Here is a 25,052-nt window from a genome sequence, read left to right as displayed (position 1 = left end):
TTTTCAGAGTTTATTAATTAATGAACGTGCATGATAAATTTCCCAAGAGGTAAAGAATCAAATTTCATTAGGAAGACCTCTATAAAACTGATACCGTACCCTTTCCAAGATATATGTTGAATAAGAAACAATTTGATTTCTGTCCTTTTAGCTTCAAGATGTCCTAGAAACTGAGTTAATCAAGACACTAAGATACTATTAAAAGAACTGACAGATACACTTAAAAACTTATATTGTGAACAATAGATCACAGGGCAACTTCATCACTGCTGATATCATGGAGGGTTCTTACCCAAACCTAGATGGTATATCTATTACACACCTAAGCTCAATGGAATAGGTAGGCTATTGCTCCTATGCTATAAGCCTGTACATCCTGTTACTAGACAAAATACCACAGACGAGCATAACAGAATGGTAATTATTAACATAGATAAACATACCTAAATGTATAAAAATATAGTGCAAACGGTAAAAATGGCACGTGTGCCACTCAAGGGCACTTACTATGTTGGAGCTTCCAGGACTCTAGGCTGTCTTGGGTGATCCAGTGTCATTACTGTACATTATTGCTGACTTGAAAGCACTGTGAACTTAGGCTGCTAAGAAACTTTAAATTTCTTAATAATAAATTGGCATTTTCTTACTATAACTTTCATACTTTATAAACCTTTTGACATTTTAATTTCTGCAATACCAGGTTGATACATGGCGTGGATGGAGCAAGCTCCCATTCCAACTCCTAATTCCAAAAATCCATTTAATATGCTGTTCTAGGATAGAGGATATATCAGATATTAAACTGATAAGAACAGATACTACACTTGATCTTAGCCAAAAGGCCGAGAAGCAATGACATTTTAATTTCTTAATATTTTCATAATAACATCCATTAAGTCACAGGCTGAACAACCACAGAAGAATTCTTTATCTCCTAATTCTGTATTTTTGTTTAAGTATGTTTATTAATAGTTATATATAAACACACACAAACAAGTTTAAGAATAATAACATTGTCACAAGTAGGTGGACAATATGCTGTACTCAATTGATATAGTGCATGTCTATTCATCACCAATAGAACAGAATAGAACCCGAAACAGCCCTACACCAGTACCATCGAGGGTTCTGACAGGGAAACCCAGGCAGTGCTGCAGCTCACTTGCAGACTTCTCTGCTCTCGTGCTTGAGATCCTGGGTTTCACCCCCAGCACAGGGGTAAAATAAGAAATTCAAAACCCAATTGTCATAATAGGCCAAGGATCTGAAGAAATATTTCATTGATGATGTACTGGTGGCAAATCATGTAAAAAGACACTAATATCACGTCATTAGAGAGGCTCAAGTTGAAACAGCACGCATGTACAAACACATATTCATCAGAGTTGCTAAAATAAAAAATGCTGATATCACCACATGCCAGTGTGGAGAAACAGGAGCTCATTAATATCTGAGGAGCGAAACAGGACAAAAAACTTGGAAGCTCTTACTTTCCCGTAAGACTATGTGTACATTGTCTAATCCTAAACCTCATCAACCACACTAACCAATATTTACACCAATCAGTTAAGAACGAATCCACAGAAAACCCTTCCTATGAATGTCCATGGCCACCTTAGTCACAATTGCCCAAAGCTCAACAGGATCAAAGTGACTTTCAGTCACTGAAACGAAATTGTCTCTAACAATAAAAAAGTATTCAGTGTTAAGATGACATGAGCTATCAAACCATGAAAAACATAAAAATAACTATAATTGTATAGTGCTGCAAAAGAAGGTGAGCTGAGAGCTATATGACTTTCTCTGCTGTGTGACATTTTCCATAAGGAAAAGGTTATGCCTACCAATGGATAGATAATAAAAATGGGGTGTATTACAATGCCAAGCAACCAGAGCTTCCAGGGACTAAGCCACTACCTAAAGACTATACATGGACTGACCCTGGACTCTGACCTCATAGGTAGCAATGAATATCCTAGTAAGAGCACCAGTGGAAGGGGAAGCCCTGGGTCCTGCTAAGACTGAACCCCCAGTGAACTAGACTGGTGGGGGGAGGGCAGCAATGGGGGGAGGGTTGGGAGGGGAACACCCATAAGGAAGGGGAGGGGGGGAGGGGGATGTTTGCCCGGATACCAGGAAAGGGAATAACACTCGAAATGTATATAAGAAATACTCAAGTTAATAAAAAAAAATAAAATGTAAAAAAAATAATAATAAAATAAAATTCTCTGAGAACCAAAAAAAATGGGGTGTATTGACACAATGGAATATTATTCAGCTACTAAGAAAAAAATAAAACTATGGGATTCACAAGCAAATGGATGTGACTGGAAACAGTCATGGTAAGTCAGGAAACCTGGACCCATAAAGACAAGTGCCACATGTTTTATCTCATCCCTCGGTGTTGACATTGAGTCATCAGATATGTGTGTGTGTTTCACTTGAAATAGGTCATAAATACTGGGAAATTACTAGGGGATCGTGGGAAGGGATGTCCTACAAAGAGGAGATAGAATACTCCGGTATTAAGGATTGAAAATGAACACGAGAACAGAAAAGGTTAGACTGGTGTAGGGGAATGAGAGTTAGGGTAAAAGGGAAAATAAAGGACAGCAATGACTTCTTGAAAATGACACACGGGAAAGAAAAACAATGCCCCTACTAACAAATGAAAACCCAGTGTTGGATTTGACTTATTTCTCCTGTAGTTGTTGGCCAGTGAGGACCAATAGACCCCAAACATTACAGCCTACAGCCATCGTCCATGGTTAGCCTGCAAAACTGGACGGTTAGAATCTATTGGTGAAGACCACATTTTTGAGTCATATAACATGCCAAGAACAAGCTGGGTTGTTTTTTAATCTGTTTCTTCCCTAGGATCCTTTGCAATTGTTGATCTTTTTAGTTTCTTTTATATTTCTTATTATCCAGATATAATCATTTTTATTAGTTTTTTGAGTTTCCTACTCTGTGTTTTAGTCATGTTCATCTTCCCATTCCAAAACTCTTCTCCAACCCAACTCCTCCCTGCCTACTGATAAAAATGATTATATCTGGATAATAAGAAATATAAAAGAAACCAAAATTAAAAATATAGATTACAAGAGACTCTTAGGGAAGCAGGACTATTCTGAGCGATGCATTAATGGTGGTAAAAGGATATTAGGGGTTTGTCAAAAGGCATGGAACAAAACAATAGGTGAATCCTTATTGATCTTAATGCAAGATATTAAATATAGAAAATTTGGGGTACATAAAGGATATCTGAATATGTTCTCTGTTCGCGTATATGCAGTATGCATGTGGAAAGTTTGGAAGTCAATACTGGGCATCTTCCTCCATGGCTTTTTTCATCATTTTTTGAGACAGTATCTCTTAATGAATCTGGTGCTTGTCATCTTCGCTATGCTGGCTCTCCGGCAAGAACCCTGGATCTGCCTCCCCTCCTCCCCAAAACTAGAGTAATAGAAATACGCCACTGCACTTTGCTTTATCTTTTCTTTTCTCAAGCCCACACACAGGTCTGTACAACAGGTACAGTATACACCACCTAATGAGACATCATTTCAGCCTTCAAAATTGTATATTTGTGTCACTCTTTCCTGTTAAACTAAGCTCACTCTGAAAATAGTGTACATTTTATACCTATATTTAGATGTGAATATAGACATAGAATGCATTTTATTTAAAAGAGGACGGAAGTAACTGGTAGACCAGAAAAGGTATTGAGTAGAATATTTATAGGGGGTATACAGAAACAATGGAAAAAATGAGAAAGATGTAGAATTCTCTCAATGTATCTGTTACAGTTTTGACTTTGAAGCACATTAGTGTTGCATACAGTAAAAATCCAAAACTAAATAATTAAGAATATGGTCAACAAAGTGCAGATGCTTCAGTCCTTCTTAGAAGGGAGACCAAAAAATATTCATAGGAGATACGAAGACGGTTTGGAGCAGAGACTGAAGAAATGCCTCACCCGGGGATCCAGCCCATATACAGCCAACATTGCTGATGCCAAGAAATGCATGCTGACAGGAGCCTGATATAGCTTTCTCCAGAGAGGCTCTGCCAGAGCATGACAAATACAGAGGTGAATGCTTGAAGTCAACCACTGAACTGAGAACCAGTCCCCGTTGAAAGAGTTGAAGAGAAGCCCTTGGTCCTGCCAAGGCTGGAACCCCCATTATAAGGGAATGTCAGGGCTCAGGGTGGAGAGGTGGGAAGGGGTGGGTGGATGGGTGGGTGGAAAAAACCCTTATAGAAGAAGTGGGGAATGGGATGGGGGTTTATGGACAGGAAACTGGGAAAGGGGATAACATTTGAAGTGTAAATAAAGGAATATCTAATAAAAAAAAGGAATATGGTCAAATATCCCCCAAGTATATTTTTTAAAACATGAACAAATTATATATCAAATACATGTTAAACATAAGAAAATGAGAGTTGAGGACTCTGCTTCCACACTCAGTGAGGACAAAAATAACTGCAAGTAATGTGAACTGCAGTTGAGTTGACAGATATGATACTGGTGGTATCAGACCTTGAATGAGCATGTGCACACACATGCATCCATCCATACACACACATGAGCCTTAGACTTGTTTAGATGGGTAGTTGATACTTTGGGGAATCAGGGTGTTCACTATGGGAGAAAAGACATAGAAATGTGGATCGACAGATGAAGGTGCAGAGAGTGTAATGAAGAGACCATAGGAATCCACATGGATGCACGGGTTTTCTTTCATTGTGGTTGTTGTTACTGTTCTAATGCCTCCTAGTCTCTCTACTGCAAGGCACTCTTGTACCATCCTGTTCCTCTACTATATGTTTAAGCCCCAGCTTATGAACACTCTGCTACCCACAGATGACATAAGCTTTTTTCTTTCAGAAAACTTTGTTTTCCCCACTTCTAATCTGAGTGGGGCTGACTAATGCATTCAACTAAATGGGACCTCTTCTAGACGATGACGAACAACTCCCCATTCCCTACTTATGGCTCCCCCCTACTTGCTAGCTCCCTGATAGACATGCTTTGCTTGAGGAAGGGGTTGTTTCATCAGACTAGCTAGGCTATCTCGCAAGTTCAAATCCCTCCCTCCACACCTCTGGCCTTTCACTGTTCTTTTTATGTTGTCAACTAGACTTGCTTATTATTCAGATTTCATTAATTCACTTATTAGTTCCTTCTGATTTATTTCAGGACTAGGGTGTAGCTCAATGCATGTTTCGCAGGCACAAGACCTTTGGTCCAATCCTAGCAGTGTGCCTTACCCCGCCCCCCATAATAAAAGGCAGGAAAAAGAAATCAAGTTCATTCAATGACACAGGCAGTTTTTCCACTCCTAGTGTAGCTAGAAACACCTCAATGGCCTCCCACCCCTTCTTGCCATAAACACACATGTGCCAAGGCAGGCTTACTGTAAACAAGCACGTACTCCTCAAATTCCATTCCCTTCTATGAGTTTCCATTAGTCAACAGAAGACCTTCTTGTCCTCCCCCTCCCCCTCCCCTCTTCTTCCTCCTTCCTCCTTCTTCTTCCTCTTTCTTCCTCCTCTTCCCCCTCTTCTCCTTCTTCCTCTTCCTCCTCCTCTTCCTTCTCCTTCTTCTCTACCCTGTTCATGAGTTGACTTTTCAGTGGCAGTGACTGTCTTGGTAAATAGTGTCATTATTTCTTTAAGCCCTTTATTCATTCAGGAATCCCCATGTTCCTTGTTTTGCTTAGCCTTGCCTCTTCAACTCTCCCTTGATTACATTCTCAGTTCTCAGTTCTCAGTTCAGTGGTTGACTTCAAGCATTCACCTCTGTATTTGTCATGCTCTGGCAGAGCCTCTCTGGAGACAGCTATATCAGGCTCCCGTCAGCATGCATTTCTTGGCATTAGCAATGTTGGCTGTATATGGGCTGGATCCCCAAGTGAGGCATTTCTTCAGTCTCTGCTCCAAACCGTCTTCGTATCTCCTCCTATGAATATTTTTTGGTCTCCCTTCTAAGAAGGACTGAAGCATCTGCACTTTGTTGACCATATTCTTAATTATTTAGTTTTGGATTTTTACTGTATGCAACACTAATGTGCTTCAAAGTCAAAACTGTAACAGATACATTGAGATTGTAACAGATACATTGAGAGAATTCTACCCAGAAAGTCCTGCAGCATGAGACAATATAGCTTTCACTACCGTAGCTGTTAGTTCAACAACATGCCCCAAAGAAAGACTCGATGATGACCACGATGACGATCACAATGACTGCACAATAAATAGAAATGGGGTAAAAATAATATCCACGACAAGGGTTGAAGGGCTGAGTCTTCTAACGCTGCTGTTTTAAATATTCAGCAAGTTCTTCCCAAATCCCGTTACTTGTTAAAAAGATGCAAAAAACTTAAAACTCCTACTTCAGAGGAGAGAACATATATTCATCAAGTCAAGCAACTGAAACACAGAAAGCAAAGTGAGGTAATTTTGATAGTCATTCCATTTTAATTTCGGCGCACAGGTGCTGGCACTGATAAACGTAACCTGAAGGTTTAATTCAGTGAAACCTTTCCCTCCAAGCAAGTTTTAAAAGTAAGGTGTTCCCTTCCCCTGCGTACGATTTATTCTAACCCTGGAAGCAACCTTTAAACATGGATTATATAGGCAGCTGCTTTAAACTGAAGGCTCTCCTTTTTCCCGGCCCTTTTGTGTGAGCATGGCTAATGTAATCCAACTGTTTGGAGCTTAAGGGGTTAAATAGTCTGAAAAATAACTTTATTCTTAAATATAGTCATGAGTTTTTAAACTTTGGACAAAAGATAACTTTTAGCCTAGGAAAATATTTTAACTCCATGTGCTGTGTCTCCTTCTGAAGGAGCATCTTTACAAGAGCATGTATTGACAAGGCAGCTGCTCAGAATAGGACTTGAAAGTCACCTGGGGCGTTTCTAAGATGCTCCTATTACCCGCACAGGTTGTACCATTTCTAACCAGGAACTAAGTTCAGAGCCTCCTTAAAGAATTCATCTTCCGTGATTGCCATTGAGTGGCTCACTTCACTGGCTTGAAGCAGAAAGCTGTTAATAATTTCAGAGCTCCCCTCCGTCTGAAACAGTGCTTACCCCTTACTTGCAATATCTTGAGAAGAAGTCAAGATACTCACAGATGCTATTATTATAATGGTTTCCTACAGTTGGGAACTTTGATGGTCACATAGCCTGGGTCTCAAGAAACAACATATTTCAGTTTAATTTTGTCAGCACATTACCTAGAATAGACAGCCTAACTAGGTTCCCAGCCTACTTGTCTATCCCACGCTTCGAATGCCCTGGTCAGGACTTCACTTCCACATATCGGTGAAACACTTTGAGGTGGCAAAAAAATACGGCTGAAAAAGAGAAAACCTAACTCAAGCAAGTTTAATCATAAACTAGAACTCAGGGCAGTTTTAATCAACAGGCTGTAGGCAATCCTCAGTACAAAGGAAGTCAAGGCTGTGCTGCTGTCAAGACTGATTCTTACTACACATTTGTAGCTCCACAGGTCACAGAACATGACCAACCCAACTTTTTTAGCCATTAAAATCACTGTGTAGGAGCCTGGTATAGCTGTGCCCCAAGAGCCTCTGCCAGAGACCGACAAATATAGATGAGGGTGCTTGCAGCAAACCTTGGACTGAACACAGAGTCCCCAATGGAGGAGTCAGAGAAAGGATTGAAGGAGCTGAAGGAGTTCGCAACCCATAAGAACAACAATATCAACCAACCAGACCATCCAGAGCTCCCAGCAACTAAACCACCAATCAAAGAGTACACATGGAGGGACCTATGGCTCCATCTGCATATGTAGCAGAGGATGGCCTTATCTGGCACTGATGGGAGGGCAGCCCCTTGGTCCTGTGGAGGCTTGATGCCTCAGCATAGGGGAATGCTAGGTCAGTGAGGCAGGAGTGGGTGGGTGAGTAGGGGAGCACCCTCATAGAAGCAGGGGGGAGGGGCAGGGGGAAGGGGGATTGCAAGTGGAAACCGGGAAGGGGGATAACTTTTGAAATATAAATAAATAAAATAACCAATAAAAATAAAATTTTAAAATGTTTTAAAAATAAAATAAAATAAAAAATCACTGTCTTCCTTAGGTTCCCATTTTGAAATATTTCTGGCTGATCTGACTTGCAAGTAGTCTACTACAGAGGAGACATGTGACTGACTATCTTGGGTTTTTTTTAGGGAGTTCCTGGGGGCATAAAGAATCTCTCAGTGCTGGCATGTATCCACAGGGCACTATAAGACAGAGCAGTCTAGGAAGTTGGTCATCCTAGGCCAAGTATACGGTTGATATCTTCATTTACAAGAGAGTGGGAAGGAGGGTAGTGAGGAGTCCTTGTGACTACACAGACAAGACCATGGATGAGTAATTGGGCAGTGGTAGATGACTAAGGGGACATTACTTCTATGGGAATTATCCCATCAATACATATAGTTTATTTCTCTACCCTTGACTGTGGTTACTTTTGTGGCAAAAGCAATGCTGTAAAATCTATGTTTCTTTTAGGCTTTAGCACGTACATGCCTTGAATGTCATAAGAACTGAAGCTACTCAGGAGCCAGTCTAGTTAACCTGCAGGCTTCTGTGAGGGTAATGCTATGCATCACTGCAGCTAAGAGCAGAGCATGACTAATATGATAGTCCAGTGAAGCAACCATTGCTTACCATCAGGTGAATAAGACCAGCCATATTAGTCAGGCCAGCTCACACAGAACTACCCTGCTGGTCCTAACTTATATGGACAAAGGACCAGTGATGGACTTCAAGTCTGTAATTGTTTTAAGCCACAAAGTTTAGGGTAGTATGTTATAAAATAAAAGATACCTCGAGGAGTTACTAACCTGTGAGATCACAACTGATTCATTGTGACAAAGAAATGTAGCATCATCCCCAATGTGTTCAGAGTGCTGAAATTGTTTTTAAAATAAGCTGAATCAACTAATTTCTATTGCTCGTCTGGGTATCAACTGAGTGGGCTATCTCCCTTCTTTATGCTTTGTTATTCTTGAGAGTCATTACCCTGTTTCATGACTCATATCTTTCCATATGAAATCTATTCTTTTTCATATATCAAAATCCTCTTCGTCATTTAAATTCAGCTCAGTCATCACCTACGTAAGGTACTTCCGGGCCTGGCTCTTCTCTCTTGGAGATTCAATCATTTTCTGTTTTGCTCTTTACTCTCAAGATACATTTTTCCAATCATTCTGTTTTACAACTATTTCTCTACAAATATAACCATGCTATAACATAAGATTAATCCGGCATCAGGCACATCATTTTGTTCCCAGTACCCATCAGGATCCTGGTACTATTTACACTTGACCGTGAGTCTAAATATGAAGAGGCAATGCCTGGTATAGTTTAAATGAGCATTGCAGTTTTAAAAATAAAAACAAATCAAAACTTCGATAAATTAAATAATAAATCTCACATGGGAATATATGAATTTGGTTTTGAACAAAGGAAATCCGATCCCTGTTATTTCTGTGAACTTTCTCTGAAGAGCAAGCACCCATTACACCTGGCATATTTATATTAGCAATTAATTACAAAGCTAGAATTTTTAAAAAGCTGTAATGTAATTTTGGCCTTTTATAGAGGTCAAATTCAAGCCTGACTTTTCTGTGGGTCTAGAGTCTATAGCATGTTCGTAAACAGAAGCTAAACAACATAAAAATGGATGTGCAAACAGGAACAGAAAGTATGAGGAGAATCACCCCTGTTATCTGACAGATGGGTTGAGAGTTGGGACAAATACAGAAGCAAGGCAGGTTCTCTGTGAGAAACATGGAAAAGCTGACTTGGCTTCCTCTCTGCACAGACAGACGGAGGCTATCCCCGGCTCAATTTCCGAGCATTCAAAGAGGAAGGAAGATTGGAACGTGAATGGTATTCTGTTGAGAATGAAAACTAGGTGTGCCAGGTGCAACGCCACACACCTGTAATCGCAACCTGAGATCGTAATGCAGGAGCATCATGTGTTGGAAGCAAGCCTTGGCTACAAAGTAGGATTTTGTCTCAATAAAATAAAATAAAATAAAATAAAATAAAATAAAATAAAATAATAAAAGCTACAGCAAAACTAGAGCGAGATGATATCCCCAGAGGAATATCTCAAAACATATCTAGACTCATTTTCTTGATGCATTGGAATGTACATATACACAAAAAAATAGAATAGATACCAATATGTAAATAATAAATAAATGGTAGATAGATAGATAGATATAGATAAATGATAAATAGATATATGATATATAAATTAAAGATAGATGATAGGTTATATTAAGTGAATAGATAAGGACAGATGATATATAGATCATAGATAGATGATAGATTGATAGATGATAGACAGACAGGCAGACACATAGCATCAAATTAAAAAGTAAAATTAGACTCCAGCTTTGTCTCCTCTCCTCAGGAGATGCTCTCCAGAATAAAACTGTCATTCCATGTCCAGATAATAAAGTAGGATCTAAGACATTATCCTGTAAGTCTACCTAGGCCTCTAGACAAGTGGGGATGTCTGATATTTGTTCAAGTTATAAAAAATTACCGAGGTCTCACTAAGAAAAATAGGGCAGATTGAATATGTGCCTATCTTCTTTCTGCCTCAAATTCCTTTTAAATGGTCAAAGTGTACTTGTGCAGACTGTCAGGGAATCACAACTCAACGGAAAGCTAAAGTAACAATATTTCTCAAAGCCACATGTGACAAGTGACTAAGGAGCCATAAGAACCAGGTCTACAGCAGACCATGGAAAAAGCCGACCACACCAACCTCATGACACTGTAGAAGAAGAATGCACTTCCTTCGCAGTAAGTAGAAGCAGTCCAAGATGAAAACATGAACAATCTGAGAGTGTTTAGTGAGGACTCAGGTTCCCATGCATTTCCAGGCTCTCTGCCCTGATGACTGCCCCTTCCTTGGTCAAGTAAGGAACTGCGGACTGATTCATCCCCCGGTAATTTAGAGTAGAGGAATGTACTAAAAGCAGGCTGCCATGAAAGCAAGATCATACTGCATGATGACCTCCATCAACAGTGTTAGGGTCTCCTGTAATTAGCCTTAAGGGTTTCTCATTAGATGCATAAAAGAAAGATTTCTAAGACATGACAAGCTCAAAAAATAAAATTCTAAATAAATTCATATTAAGCTCACAATGATAGGGATATCTAGAAGATAACATGCTTTAGACTGTTTTACATTCCCTGAAGGAAAATTCTAAACCTTTAATATCATGCTCAGTCTAAATGTCAATCAAGGACAGAAATAGAGGATCTTTTAGAATTCACTGGCATAGACAGAGCACAAAAGAAGAGGGATAAAGGAAGCAAGATGGCCGACATCAAAGGGAAGTGATAAAGAGGGTTCCCAGATATGGATGTAGATAGCAACCAGTCAAACTCTGAAGAAATAAAAAGTCTCAGACATGATCCCTCAGGTATGAAACTCAGAGAACAGAGAGATATGACACCTTGACAGAGGGACTTGTATTCACACAGAAATATCAGTCACAATGAAAAAAAAAAAGACAATTTAAACTTTAGAGAAAACAAACAAAAAAACCATGGTGATGTTACAAAAGAAATCAGAACTTAGTATATGTAATATTATATGGGTCAACAAATACAAATACAGAGCACTGATCTAACCAAACTAGGAAATGAACATACCAGAGGGATAGTAGTGGGAACCTGTGTGTGTGCTTACCTATGGGCATTAGGGGTTAAATCTCATTTCCTCTTCTGCATGGAATTTCCACAGATAGGGTCTAAAGTTGAAAAACTGAGAAGGAAGAGAGCTGTTTGATAGCAAAAAGATAAACACCCAGAGATCAGAAAGAGGAGATGAAAAATATTGTTAGACGAGAGACGAGCGAGGGATCAATCACTGAAATATGTAACACCCCAGAAATATGTAATGATTTTAATAAAATCTTCTAAAGCCAAACCAAGAGACAAAATGCATCCTAATGATGGTAAGTGTGGTAGAAAAGGGTTTAAGAAATTCTACCTGGCTTGGGCTGATTGAACCTACTACCTCAAAAAATACAAGAGAAATAATCATGGCAAGAAGTGGCCAGCTGTGAATCCCAGGTTTCATGGCGACTTCTTTTGATACTGATCTTCTGCTTCTCTAACATGATGTTGCCTGCCTTCACCCCATCACAGAGCTACTGTGAGGGGAAAAAAAGTGATTTCAATGAAAATTCTTCATGCATCAAGAAATCTCAAAAATACAACAGAGATTTTACCTATATACAACTGTTGAGTCCTTACCATCTGCTGGACATAGTTCATATTACTATTCTGCTTTGTAGAGTGTTATATAACTTACCTGAATTTGAAGAATTAGCACTACTATTCTGCAGTTAGTTTCTAAAATTGGAGGCGGGAATGGTGGGGAGGGGATAGTAAGCCCCTTTCACTCGCTTCTGTAAGAAATCTGTGACCTACTCTAAAATAACCCCTCCCCTAATTATTCTTGCCATCTGGTATTTATGTCCTGTGTAATCGTTCCCTTGAGTACAAGCAGAGCCTGAGACTTACTTGTAAGTAACCCGATTTGACAAACATAATGGACAGCAAATCCAAGACCGTGATGGGTAAGATTGGTACTCACACCTTATTAATAGATAGTCTTTGTTGACTCTCTCCTTCTCTGGCTACCATAGGAAGAGGTTTGAAGAAAGTTTCCTAGCTGAGACCATGATTCAAAGAACTGAGGGCTATCGGCAAGAAGCAGAAATTCCCAGATAACAGAAAGAACCCCAAAAGTAACAGAACCTTGTCTACAGGAACTTGGGAGTGGATCCAGGTCAAGGAACATCTGTGGCTGACAGGACTCAAGTCTAGATTTGTGATAAGCAAGACAGTGAGGAAGAGAACTGTGTTTATGGTACCAAATTTGTGAACCAGGAGGAACAGTTAGCTAAGACTCCCGTGGACTCTAGAGTGTCATCATCAAAGCCTATCACTCTCTGCTCATCACAGAAGCACAAATGCTAACTAAAAAAGCTCAACCCTCCACCTGTTGCCATCAAGCCTCCTGAGTTGAACCCGGTGTACCTCAACCTCAAATGGCTTCATTCAGACTACGTCATCCAGAAGTCATCAAAGTCTCTCTTCAATGCTAAAGAATTTAAGCAATTTACTATTGTTAGCAGTGTCAGTCAAATGTCACCCACAAGATAAAGTAACATGCACATCATATTTTATAAGATCATGAGGGATAACTCGGAATGGAAGTTTTCTATTTAATAACACGTTAAAGTAAGAAGAAGAATGGAGACCTTTTTAATCACTTCTGAAAGTCTACATTATAATTCTAACACATTAAATGCTTAACAAACTCTGGCTTCTGAGTAAATGAAAAGGAAATTTTTTTTTTGCTTTTAATCCGGAATTTTTAAAAATGACTTGTGGGCAGTGAAGCAAACAGATGAGACATTATGGTACAGGAGGGAAAGGCGGAGGGAATGAGGATCACAGGAGCAGGGAAGAGTGGTTCCACAACCAGGTATCACTAACGACCCGACTCTCCTCCTCAGCTCCACGGACCCCATCCCTATAGCACCACTGTGTTGTCAGATAAAAATGCAGCTATATTTTGTTTCGATGTCCTACCACACTGACTGGAAGCACTGTGCATGCGTGGGAAAGCCTTGAAAAGAGGCCCCACACACAGCTATGACTCATTCACCTGAAGAACAGTGAGAAGAACAGGCAGTCGCTGAGGCAGACTGTCACTTATAAAACTCCTGTAAGTGATGTGGAGGTTAACATGGGGATCTGAACCTGTCAGCGCCAAGAGTTTGCAGCTGTCACAGTTGGAAAGGCTGTCTCCCTCATAGACTGGCGCTCTCAAGCCAGAGCCAGATCGAACTGAGTGGGACTCTAGGAGAGATCTGAAATTTGACACTAGTAGCAGTGCTGTCTCGATGGCTTTGTCATAAAGCTGGCTGACAAGTGATTGGGCATGACAGGTCATTTATATAGAGAGGTCTCACTAGAGGTCATGAGTAGAGCTGGACAAACCACCAAACAAGTGTGGGTTTTGTTTTTGGTGGATTTTGTGAGCACTCCCATTAAGAACTAAGGCCTAGGTAATTTTTCAACAGATACCCTCTGGGTTATGTTGGCTTTCATTGCATTCATAATTATTAGCAACATACCAATATAACTTCATTATTTTACAGATCTGGAGGCCAAAATTAATAGACTTGTTTTGGGAAGGAGCCAGAAAGACAGCTTCTTCCAGAGCAGCGATACTCAACCTTCCTAATGCTGTAACCCTTTAATACAATTCCTCATGTTGTGGTGATCCCCAACCATAAAGTTGTTTTCATTTCTACTTCATAGCTATAATTGTGCTACTGTTATGAATTGTCGTGTAAATATCTGATACACAGGATATCTTATGCGACCCTCAAAGGGAATGCAACCCACAGGTTGAGGGCTTCTGCTCTATGGGTTCCTATGGAAATCACTCCTTCTTTCTTCCAGGCCTAATATCCATCAGAATTTATTGCTATTTCTGGCGGTGGCTCCTACCTAACGCTAAAGTCAACAGTTCATCCCAGTGCGGCTTCTGCTACTGATTACAAAATTCTCTGTATCTCAAAGTCCTTAACGAACATTATTTACAATTTCTTTTTGATACATGAAGGTCCAGGAATTGGAGCTAGACATCTGTAGCTGTCTCTCTCTATCCTATCACAGACAATACCTTCTATATATTTCAACAGGGAAATGACTGTGGCATGGGACTTATTACACATATGTAAGACTATCTGAAACACAATAGTAATTAGTTATCTTGGGAACTTTCGAAATCATTCTTCTTGGTAAATACAATGAAGGTCAGTCAATATGAGGACTGCATCTACTCATGCAATACTGTGCACATCAGAGGATGTTGGTGTGTGACGCTCGCATGTACAAGTTTATCAAGGGATTGGGTCAAAGTCAACCAAACACGAAAGATTCCGCTGATACCAGGAAGCAGTACTCACAGAACGGTTCACACCGTAATGACCTTGGATACTAAAAAGTACAGTAGCAAGCATTGGGAAACTTTAATCTAAGACACGCTGAGCTGGATCTGCAGCAAACTCTCTGACACCACCAGAGAATCTAACTGCGGGCATGTGGGATGTGTGGGGGAGGATGCTAATTTTCGTTAAATGGCTAGTGTGCAGTAGGCTCAAAGTAATGGCCTTACAAGTTTTGGCATTAATTCACTAAAGTATCACAACAACGGATGGTGGAAGCATTAAAAGGAGAAGAAAATAAAGCCCAGGGACAATTAGGTAACTTTCTGCCTATTTTCCAGCTAACGATGGATATAGCGAAAGTCTGACTTACATATGGTACTATCTGAAGACTAGTAATGGTTTCTTCAGCATACTGTAACATACAGAAGAGTCAGGAAAACAGTGATTTTTTTTTTCAGAAGAGTTTTGGGGGAAGAAAAGAATGAGAGAAAGGGAAAATAATATTGGCACATATCCTGTCAGCTGATAGCAGCAACAGCTCATAATGACTGTGCAATCATGCGCAGGGACATATACTGATGACATCAGCACACAGCTTTAAGTAAGCAAGCAATGTTTCACACCTCAGGTTCCCATTTTACTCTTCAGACCCTTTTCCATAAAGTGGGCTCTATATGGGCTAAGAGCTGTCTTAGCCAATACGTGTACTTGCTGCTCTTGCAGAGGACCTGAGTTCAATTCCCAGCACTGCGTGATAGCTCACAACCATCTCGCAGAGGATCTGACATCGTAGGTGCCAGGCTTGAGAGTGGTATACATGGAGAATACATGCAGGTAAAACACTCATACACTTAAAATAAATATACAAAGTCTCCTTAACGAACTCTGTATGCTAACCCAGTTTCTAATATCACTTCATATAAAACTATATCTTTAGTTGAACTAAGATCAAGTATATGGCTCTTCCAAAATATTGTCCATGCATCTTCGTTCCTATGTTATTTAGTTTGTAAACCTGGTCAACACAGGTCAAGCCTTTACTGAGAAATCTCTTAAGACCTATCCTGAAAAGAATTAATAAGGGGGAGTTTTCTTCTTCTTCTTTTTTTAATGATTCAGTAACATAAGTAATATCCTTATTAAAAAGGATCCTTCTAGATCATGCATAAACCACAAAGAAGAATACGTCTCTAGCACTTTTAGGCAACATCAGATGAGAGCAGAAACATAAGTACAAACTTCTTCTCAAGCACCTTCTTGTATCTGCATAAACATACATATACGCGTGTGTGTGTATACATACATACATACATACATACATACATACATACATACATACCTTTAGACCCACCCATACTGAAAAGAGTCTGATATAAATGTCAGGGATATCTCTATCATCAGGTTTGCACATAAGCAATAAAAGCCCATATACTTGAGGCGAGCTGATTAGCCACATCTACCATATCCTCCCATTACAATTCAAACTTCTTTGGTTATGTTTTTTCTCCTAACCTCCAGACTCCTGACACTTTTTTCCTTGGGAAAAAAAGACACTGGAAATCAATAAATAAGGCCTTCTCCCTCCATTCTTATACCCCATGATCCATTCTGTGGGATCTCGATGTAACTTCCTCAGTCTGTTTGTCCAACTCTGGTTATAGCTGCATGTATGAGTCAAAGGGGATCAGCTAAGAAGAGAACCAACATCATTACAATGAAATCACTTTATAAATGGCAATGTACTCCATGCCAGTGTTATTTTTATATGTACATGAAAAGCACATATTGATTTATGTATTATAAAATATAGACTTTAGGAACTTGGAGGTGGTTCCAAGGGTCAAAGGACTTTGTAGTAAAGTATGAGGTCCTGAGTTTGAGTCCCCAGAACCCACATTAAAACTAGATATACAGAGCTCAAATATCCCTAACCTCAGTACTGTCACCAATTTATAGAAGAAACAGGAGAATCCTGGGGCTCATGAGCCAGCTGGCCTGGCTTATGCAGCTGCAGAAAAACAATAAAAGACAAAATGGAAGTCAAGGACTGACGTGTGAGGTTGTTTGAAATTGTTCCCTGACCTACACACACACACACACACACACACACACACACACACACACACACAATTTGGTGGTAGAGACAATTAAACAATCACATCTATCCACATCTATTAAAAACTTAAACAAACCTCTTGTTTAAATAGCCAACTTTAAAAACAGGATAATTAAATGAATCTATAACATGATACTGCTGTGAAATCTGTCCATGATGTATGTGTGTGTGTGTGTACATATAATTATGTCTGCTAAGATAAGATGCCAAATTCTCTAAAATCAGCCAATAAGTTTATAAATTGGTTTTTTCCCTGCCCCTGTTGTTAAAAGGTTTTCTGAGGCATCTTCACATCTTGTGACATCACATGAAGACAGGAAGAGTCAGAATTGGAAGCATACTCCTGCATCCCTGTATTTGAGAAACTGAGGCATGGGGGTATCTGGTCCAAGGCCAGCCTGGGCTTCCCCAATGACCCTGTCTCAAAAGCACAGATTATAAAACTGCATATGTGCAAAGTGCTCAATTAGACAAACACAATCATATGTAAACATAATACAGTATATCACTGTAACCAACATAACAGATATATCAACAGAGACAGCCTCATGCCATGGCTGTAATGTCCCATTGCCTTCTTTTCCAGACCCTGTCCTATCCCTCAAGACAGACAACCACTGACAAATTATCACCGCAGGGTAATTTCCATTTTATAGAATTTCAGGTTGGTGAAATTGTGCAGTATATGTTCAGCTTTGAATATGTTTCTCTCAAAAAATATTCTGAGCTTGTCAAAGCTCATTCCTTTTTGCTGTCGAAAAGAACACTGCAAACTTGCTTATCCAATTCAGGGCTTGCGACCGTATGGTGGCCTTCTGGAGATGTGCACCTTTGTCGGAACCTGTGAATGTTTACCTCGTGTGGCACGAATGACATAGGCATAAGTGATGAAGTTAAAGATCCTGAGACTGAAAGATCATTCTGATCTTCCGTGACATTCACTGTGTTCACAGGGTCTTTTAAGTGGACGGTAGAAAGATAAGAATCCAACATGGTAAGAGGAAAAGAGCCCCAGGCATCCCAGCCTGACCTAACACTAATTCAATACAAAATGTCACCTACGTTTTATCCCCTCCAACATCCCAAATGTTATTATCTAAACTATCCAGGGATGTTGCTCTGGGTAAAATGTGTTTTAAAACAGATTATCTTTCTGCCTGTGGATGGGTGAAGTTAGAAAACAAGATACTGGCCCCCAAAAGCATACAATACTGGCAGAGGCATAGCAGGGCAAATACGGAATTTCTCATCTGAAAGAGGAGAGGAACAGAAGGAAGGGAGAGTCACTAGTGCTAAGAAATTATGAAACCAAACTGTACACATCCCATTAGAACTTAAGACATAAGTACAATCCTTTGTGGCTCTGCCCTATTAGATGTGATCTCTGACCCAGGTTTCCTTTTTTTCATAAAGGATAGTATGTGTTTGCAGCTGCGTGCTTTAGTTAGCCCATCTCTTGCCAGTAGAAGATATTTGACATACATTAGTGGTTTTTGTTTCTACTTTCTGCACCTCAGTCCAAACTCGTGCTATGCCTACTGAGAGAACATCCCCTCCCCAATATATGACACAGAGATTGTTCTATTAAACAAGAAACTCTTCAACCATATGCAGGATGACCCCATGTCTTCCTGGCTTCTGTTGTGATGCATGGGGGCACCCAAGATACACACACTTCAACTCTTCACATAGCTCTCTGTGACTGAAGTGTTGACCTTTATTAAAAGGCTACCTATCATCCTAGCCAAGGCTGTGTAGCCATATAGGGAGCTTTCTCCCCAAAGCATACCTTTCCTGTACTTTTCAAATCTTTTGAATCCTATTGAGAAATAAGTTCTCTGATCATGTAGCCCCAGTTCCTAGTTGCTTAACGATGTTTTCCTAGAACTCTTTCTTTCTCCTCTCATCTGACAATAAAAATACCAAACCTTAGCTTTATTCTTTTGTTCAAAAAGAAGCTCAACTACTCAGCCACATTCATAGATTATAGGTTCTGATGATGCACACTACATATTCTCCCTCTACAAAACAAAACAAAAACAGAGCAAGAACAAAAAAACCCAAAACAAAACAAACAAAGCAAATTAAAAACAAAAACAAAAACAAAAACCTTCACTTCCCCACTGCACTTCCTTTGACATTCATATTCGATAGTCCCTGAGTCTCTATGACAACACAAGCCTTCTTTATCAAGGTCATCGTTTTCCCCTTGGCCTTTGCAGCCGGAGCCTTTAGTAGCCACATTTTAATAAAACAATCTATTTGTAGAAATCTAGTCTTATAAAAATAAACATCGTGCCTCTCAAAATTTGTGTCTATGGCCATAGTACGGTGCCATCTTCCATAGTTGTTTTTTTATATTTGTTAGATTAAAAGCTCATTTCTGGATATCAGAGCTTTGATTAGTTTCTCATTTCTGCATTATTAGATAAATAATGAGTGACTTAAGACATTACAACCATTATCTTATCGTTGTACAGGTTATAGAACCAAAAAGGAATTTGAACTGCACCATGCAAACCCTGAGCCTGACCAGTCTTACAAGGCTAAAATTAAGGTGTTGGGTTTTCTTTCCTATGGGTTGCTTTTGAAAAGGCATTCCGTGAATTTCTAGCTTCAAAGGGCTGCCCCCACTCTATGGCTAACGGCAAGACCACTCAGGTACCTGTTCCTGCCAAGCTTTCTCTGTCTCTCCCTCTGCTCCATCATTGCATTGCTTTCCATATAAGTGCCAGCAGATAACCAACTGTACCATGAGAACTCCTACATGGTCCTTTATGACTTTGATTCTCCTATCCCTTTTAATGAAGGCCTGTGTGAGCACACTGGGCCCATGGAGATAACCGACAATAACTTTCCCTTCTCCAATGCTTTAACCACACTTGTGACAACACTTCTGCCCTATATGCTATAGTATAGTCTCACATTCTAGGAATCAAAACGCAGACATCTTTAAGGGGAAAATAAAAGCAAAATTCTTTGTATTTAATAGATTGTTTTCTGAATATAAAAGTATAGACTGGGCTGGTGATATAGCTCGGTGGCTGAAGATGAGTCTAGCATGTGCAATGCTGGACTCTAGCATTAGAAGAAAAAGAAGGGTTTCGACCAATAGCCAAGGCTGTTTTAGACACGTTGGACAGTCATTGGCTTGCAAAGATGGTGAAAAGAGTGGGTATGTAGTCTGTGACCCACCTCTGCTTTTGTGGAAACCCTAGGCATTTTTCTCATATTGTTTGCATGCTCTTCATGATCTCGCACTTTCTGAGTTTTGACTATGACATACTTTGTGATGTTTACATTTTTTTCTGATTAAGGTTTATTCGCCATCCTGTCATCAGATTAGGGGAGATTCTTACCATTATTTCTCTAATTATTATTTATTCTATGCCTTGCCATAATATCAATTATGTTTTGTACCATTTCTTCAGCACTCTATTCAGGAATTAAAGGAGACATAGTCTACTCGAATGCACAGCTAGTATTTATCAAAATAGGCATGTAGCAACTTTAGAAAACACATTTTCTTCCCAACTTTGTTTTTCTGCAATTTGATAACTTACAACATCTGCTTGGAAAGCATACTGGGTTTATTATATGAGGGATTTATTGTGCTTTCTAGAGGTACAGAGTACTGTGTTTTAATTCATTTGAGGAACTTTCAGACAGCCTGTTTTCAAATACTTCTCTGCTCCTTTCATTGGATATTCCCATGGCGACCGCACCTTGTGCGTTGAACAACAGCCCTCGCTTCTCTGCACATCTATTTCTTATTCTGAGCTTCCTTTCTCTCTGATATTCAAACTGATTAATTTCTGTCCTACCTTCAAATAATCTGGTTCTTTTCCTCTGACAAATCAAACTGGCTATTGAGACCCCAGAAGTGACATTTTCATTTCAGTAATATTGCACTTTCCAAAGCCAGGCATTTCTACGTGATTTTTAAAAATCTTTCCTCTGGCTTTATTGACAGCTCCTCATTATCAAAACCTGCCATCCTCAAGTCTTTCCTTCCTTGGTCACACGTTACACTTTTGAGCATGTCTGTAATAGCTGCTTTGAAGTATTAGCTAATCTGGAAGAATGATGGCCGTTCTCAGACAGTTTATTTTGCCTACATTTTATGTTGTGTGGATTAGGTTATCGTGTGTCTTTGCACATCCTGTATTTTATTTTCCTTAGGAAAGGGATGTTTTAGATAATTCACTGGAGTAACTGAGTGAACAGTCCCTGTCCTTGTTATCTACAGACCAGCTAGAAGATTTTAGTGAAGTCTGCTTGCCTTGCAGTGCTGAGCCTCTGGTGATGTTGCTACTTAAGACATGCATTCCCAGGCCATCCCCAAAGGAAGGTAGTTAGGGCAAGACTGTCACTGAGCAGACACAGCTTGTAAACCACGTGAATTACTGGGTGCTTGTTGTTTTATTTTTAGCCACGCCTGGGTTCTTGAACTGTTCTGCAGACTAATCCAGTAAATTTCAGTTCCTTTAAAGGAGCAATTTCCAAGGAGGATGTCTGAAATTTGTTCTGCCTCAGTCAGGTCTCTAATTCCTTAGAGCTTCTGGTTTTCTCCTCATGCTAACTCTCTGAGTCTCGATGCTATGGTTATGACTAAAGACAATGGCTTACATTCACTTTAGTAGCTGAATGCCCAGTGGGAGCTAGAGAGGGTGAATAGAGAGTATCCTCTGTTTGGGGGGTGTTGTTAATACCCATGTTATAACTGGCCAAGGAGGAGCAAATTGAGGTTTCCAGGATTCTCAGCAGTGTGATACCCAAGACAGATCTTGTAAAGTATGAGTGAAGACTAGATAGAAACAAGAGTCCACGTGTCACCCACACTCTCTTGAAATTCTTTCTCATCCTCAGGTCATTGGGATATGATGAGTAGCTTATGCTGAGACTCTACCTGAGGACAGCCCTCTACTGGAAGCTGATGAGAGTTGTAGGATGGGGTCTATGTTCTTGCTGTGCTGGTCTGAAATGGAGTTCCCATCTTAAGAAGTTGGCAATGGGTACAGGGAAAGAAAGTATCAGTTGGCAGTCTTATGTAGTCCAACAGAAATGAAGGTTTTCTTGATCAAATGTCTCTTCATTTAATTATTACGTTAAAATTCTCAGGGACATTTTCAGACACAGTAAATGGTGCTGGGCTCTGCCAAACACTGGTTCTATTGGGAATCAGATATGCTAAGCTTCTCCTGAGTTCTCAAGACAGAAGCCCCACCAATCAACTGATTAACAAAGGTGGGAAGGCAATTCAATAGAGTTTTTCTTAGAACTGAAGAATGAGTATGGAAAGAAATGAAACTCCACCTTTCCTTATATCACCTACAAATCAAATTGAAATGGACTGTAGCCTAAAATATAAAGCTATGTAAGTTCTAGAATAAAATATAGGAGATCTCTACAACTCCAACTTTGGAATAAGCAAGTATTTCCTAGGACACTAAATCAATCTCTCTCTCTCTCTCTCTCTCTCTCTCTCTCTCTCTCTCTCTCTTGCTCGCTCTCTCTCTCTCAATATTTCTCTCAATTTCTCTCTTTTTCACTCCCTCCTTCCCTCCTTCCCTCCCTCTCTCCCTGCCTTCCTCTCTCTCTCCATCCCTGTTCCTACCTGTCCCCTCCCTCTCCCTCCCTCTCTTAAGTGCATATGTGGTACATACACACACACACACAGAGACACATGCATATTAGATTGGACTTCAAAAAATTTTTAAATTTGGCTTTTAAAATATATAATTATAAATATTAAAAAGCAAACTATAGAGTGTGAAAATAACTTTACACACCATAAATCTGACAAGGAGCTCATTGTTAAGGTATATTCTTTTAATTGAATAGAATATATTCAATCTAGTTAAAAAACAAAAGAAGTTGGAATGGGCATTTCACCAAAAAGATATACAGATAGCAAATAAGTAAACAAAATTATATTTAATAGTTAATTTTCAGAAAACACAAATTAAAATCACAATAAGAGTACTAGACACCCACTAGAGTAGTTAAACTTTAAAAGACCTATGATATTGTGAAAAAGGCATGGAGCAACTGAAATACTTGTAGATTTCTTATTACAAAGAAATATGGCCACTTTGGAAATTATTTTTGTAATTCTTCAAAAATTAAATGTAGAATTAATATTCCATACACTTCCAGTCCTATACACTTACCCAGGATAAATAAAAACACAAAGACTTGCATGCAAATATTCATAGCTTTATTAATTTAGCCAAGACCTAGAAATGCCCAAATACTCAACAGATGAATGGATAAACATGTTATGGTATATCCATACAATGGAACACTACTCAGTAATAAAGAAGGATAAATATCTTCAGCGAGAGAATCCAGGAACAAAAAAGACTGTACAATTCTATTTATATAAAATTCTTAAAGACAAAATTATAGCTATAGTAAATGAATCTGTCTGTGGTTTGGTGAATATGACAAAGAAATAGAGTATTGGCAGGAACTGCCTGCAAGGAGGTATGTGGAATCTTCTGGAAACTGATAGAAATATTCTATAATTCTAGTGTTAGTTTTATATATATAAATATATTTTATTATATATTATATATAATTTATATATTAAAACTATATACCACTATATTATACATATATCTACATGTTATTATACACTAATATACATTTGTCAGTTTTGATTAAATGTGCACAACTCATAACTATTATTTTATGTAAAATATACCTCAGCAAAACTTTATAAAAGACAATTAAAAAGGAATATTCAACAGGTGTATAATAAAAGAATATTTTCAGATACACTCAGCCAGATATATTAAGTCAAAGCACTAGGTGGCAAAGAGTTTAAAATGAGGTTATCTATCAATTCATCATGTTCTTTGTCGCTATTTTCATTAAATTATGAAGAATCTCTGATGCCAGACTTTTGAAAATGATATTTTAAAACTATATTATGGGCTGGAAAGGTGGCTCAATGGTTAAGATTACTGGCTATTCTTCCAGAGAACCAGAGTTCAAATTGCAGCACCCATGTGACTCCAGCTGTCTGTAACTCCAGCTTCAGGATCTGGGAACCTCATGTCGATATACATGCAGGCAAAACACAATGCCCATGAAATAAAAATAAATTATTTAAAAAAAATCATGCTTTTAAACCATGACATCATTTGAGAGACAAAATTTGAGACCATGTGTGTATTGACATGTCATTGCTAACAAAACTATGGTGACCTGAGATGAATCTCATTCATGTGCATTTTTCAAGTCACAATGTATGTCCCATCTCCACTACCTTCACACTGAAACATCTTGCTTGTTTTGGCCAATGAAATAGCATCTTATAAGAGGTTTGCACAGTGGTGGGAATGCCTGCAAGACTTGGTTTGTACCAGAACCCCTAGTTCTTCAGACTGGACTAGAGAATGAGGCGTGAGGAACAAACCTGAACCTGCCTCAGAGACTGAGTCACAGATAAGTAAGCCACTTTTAAGGAAATTAAAAGCTTGCTGTGATACACAATGGAATTAATTGCTGTGTGTTGTCTACACTATCCCTTTGGGAAGAGTTGATGAACATACAGCTAATATTTGTGGAGAAAATAGTCATAAGTGCTGAGGTAAAAGCTTTATGTGTACCATTTCCTTAACAGCCACAATTGCTCTTCAGGAGAGGCTACAAAAACACACTTCTAATATCCATGGTGATGGAGTGCATAGCCCAGAGTCTCTCTTACTTAAGTGACTGAGAGAACTTAACTCCTGTGATGATTCCCTATACAGAGTACCCACCATCTCCTTCACTATATCTGACAGGTTAAATGGAGGCTTTAATCAGTGCCCCTAAACCAATGCGTTAGAGAGAAATTCTACCTCACTCACTGACTTTTCCAAATGTGAGTAACACAGTCAGACCCAGGGACAGCATAG

The 25,052-nt window shown here is 39.2% G+C and overlaps 1 protein-coding gene and 1 non-coding gene across 16 annotated transcripts in view; both read right to left on the bottom strand.

Annotated features, from left to right (window-relative positions):
• Positions 1 to 25,052, bottom strand: part of Anks1b (ankyrin repeat and sterile alpha motif domain containing 1B) — a 1,165,904-nt gene that overhangs the window by 874,070 nt on the left and 266,782 nt on the right. The window lies entirely within an intron of this gene.
• On the bottom strand, positions 667 to 854 carry LOC120094026 (U2 spliceosomal RNA). Its single transcript, XR_005487717.1, has one exon. It is a non-coding gene; the product is annotated as a U2 spliceosomal RNA (small nuclear RNA).

This window comes from Rattus norvegicus, chromosome 7, assembly GCF_036323735.1.
Source record: "Rattus norvegicus strain BN/NHsdMcwi chromosome 7, GRCr8, whole genome shotgun sequence".
Classification (NCBI taxonomy): Eukaryota; Metazoa; Chordata; class Mammalia; order Rodentia; family Muridae; genus Rattus; species Rattus norvegicus.
This window is presented reverse-complemented; position numbering and strand designations above follow the sequence as displayed.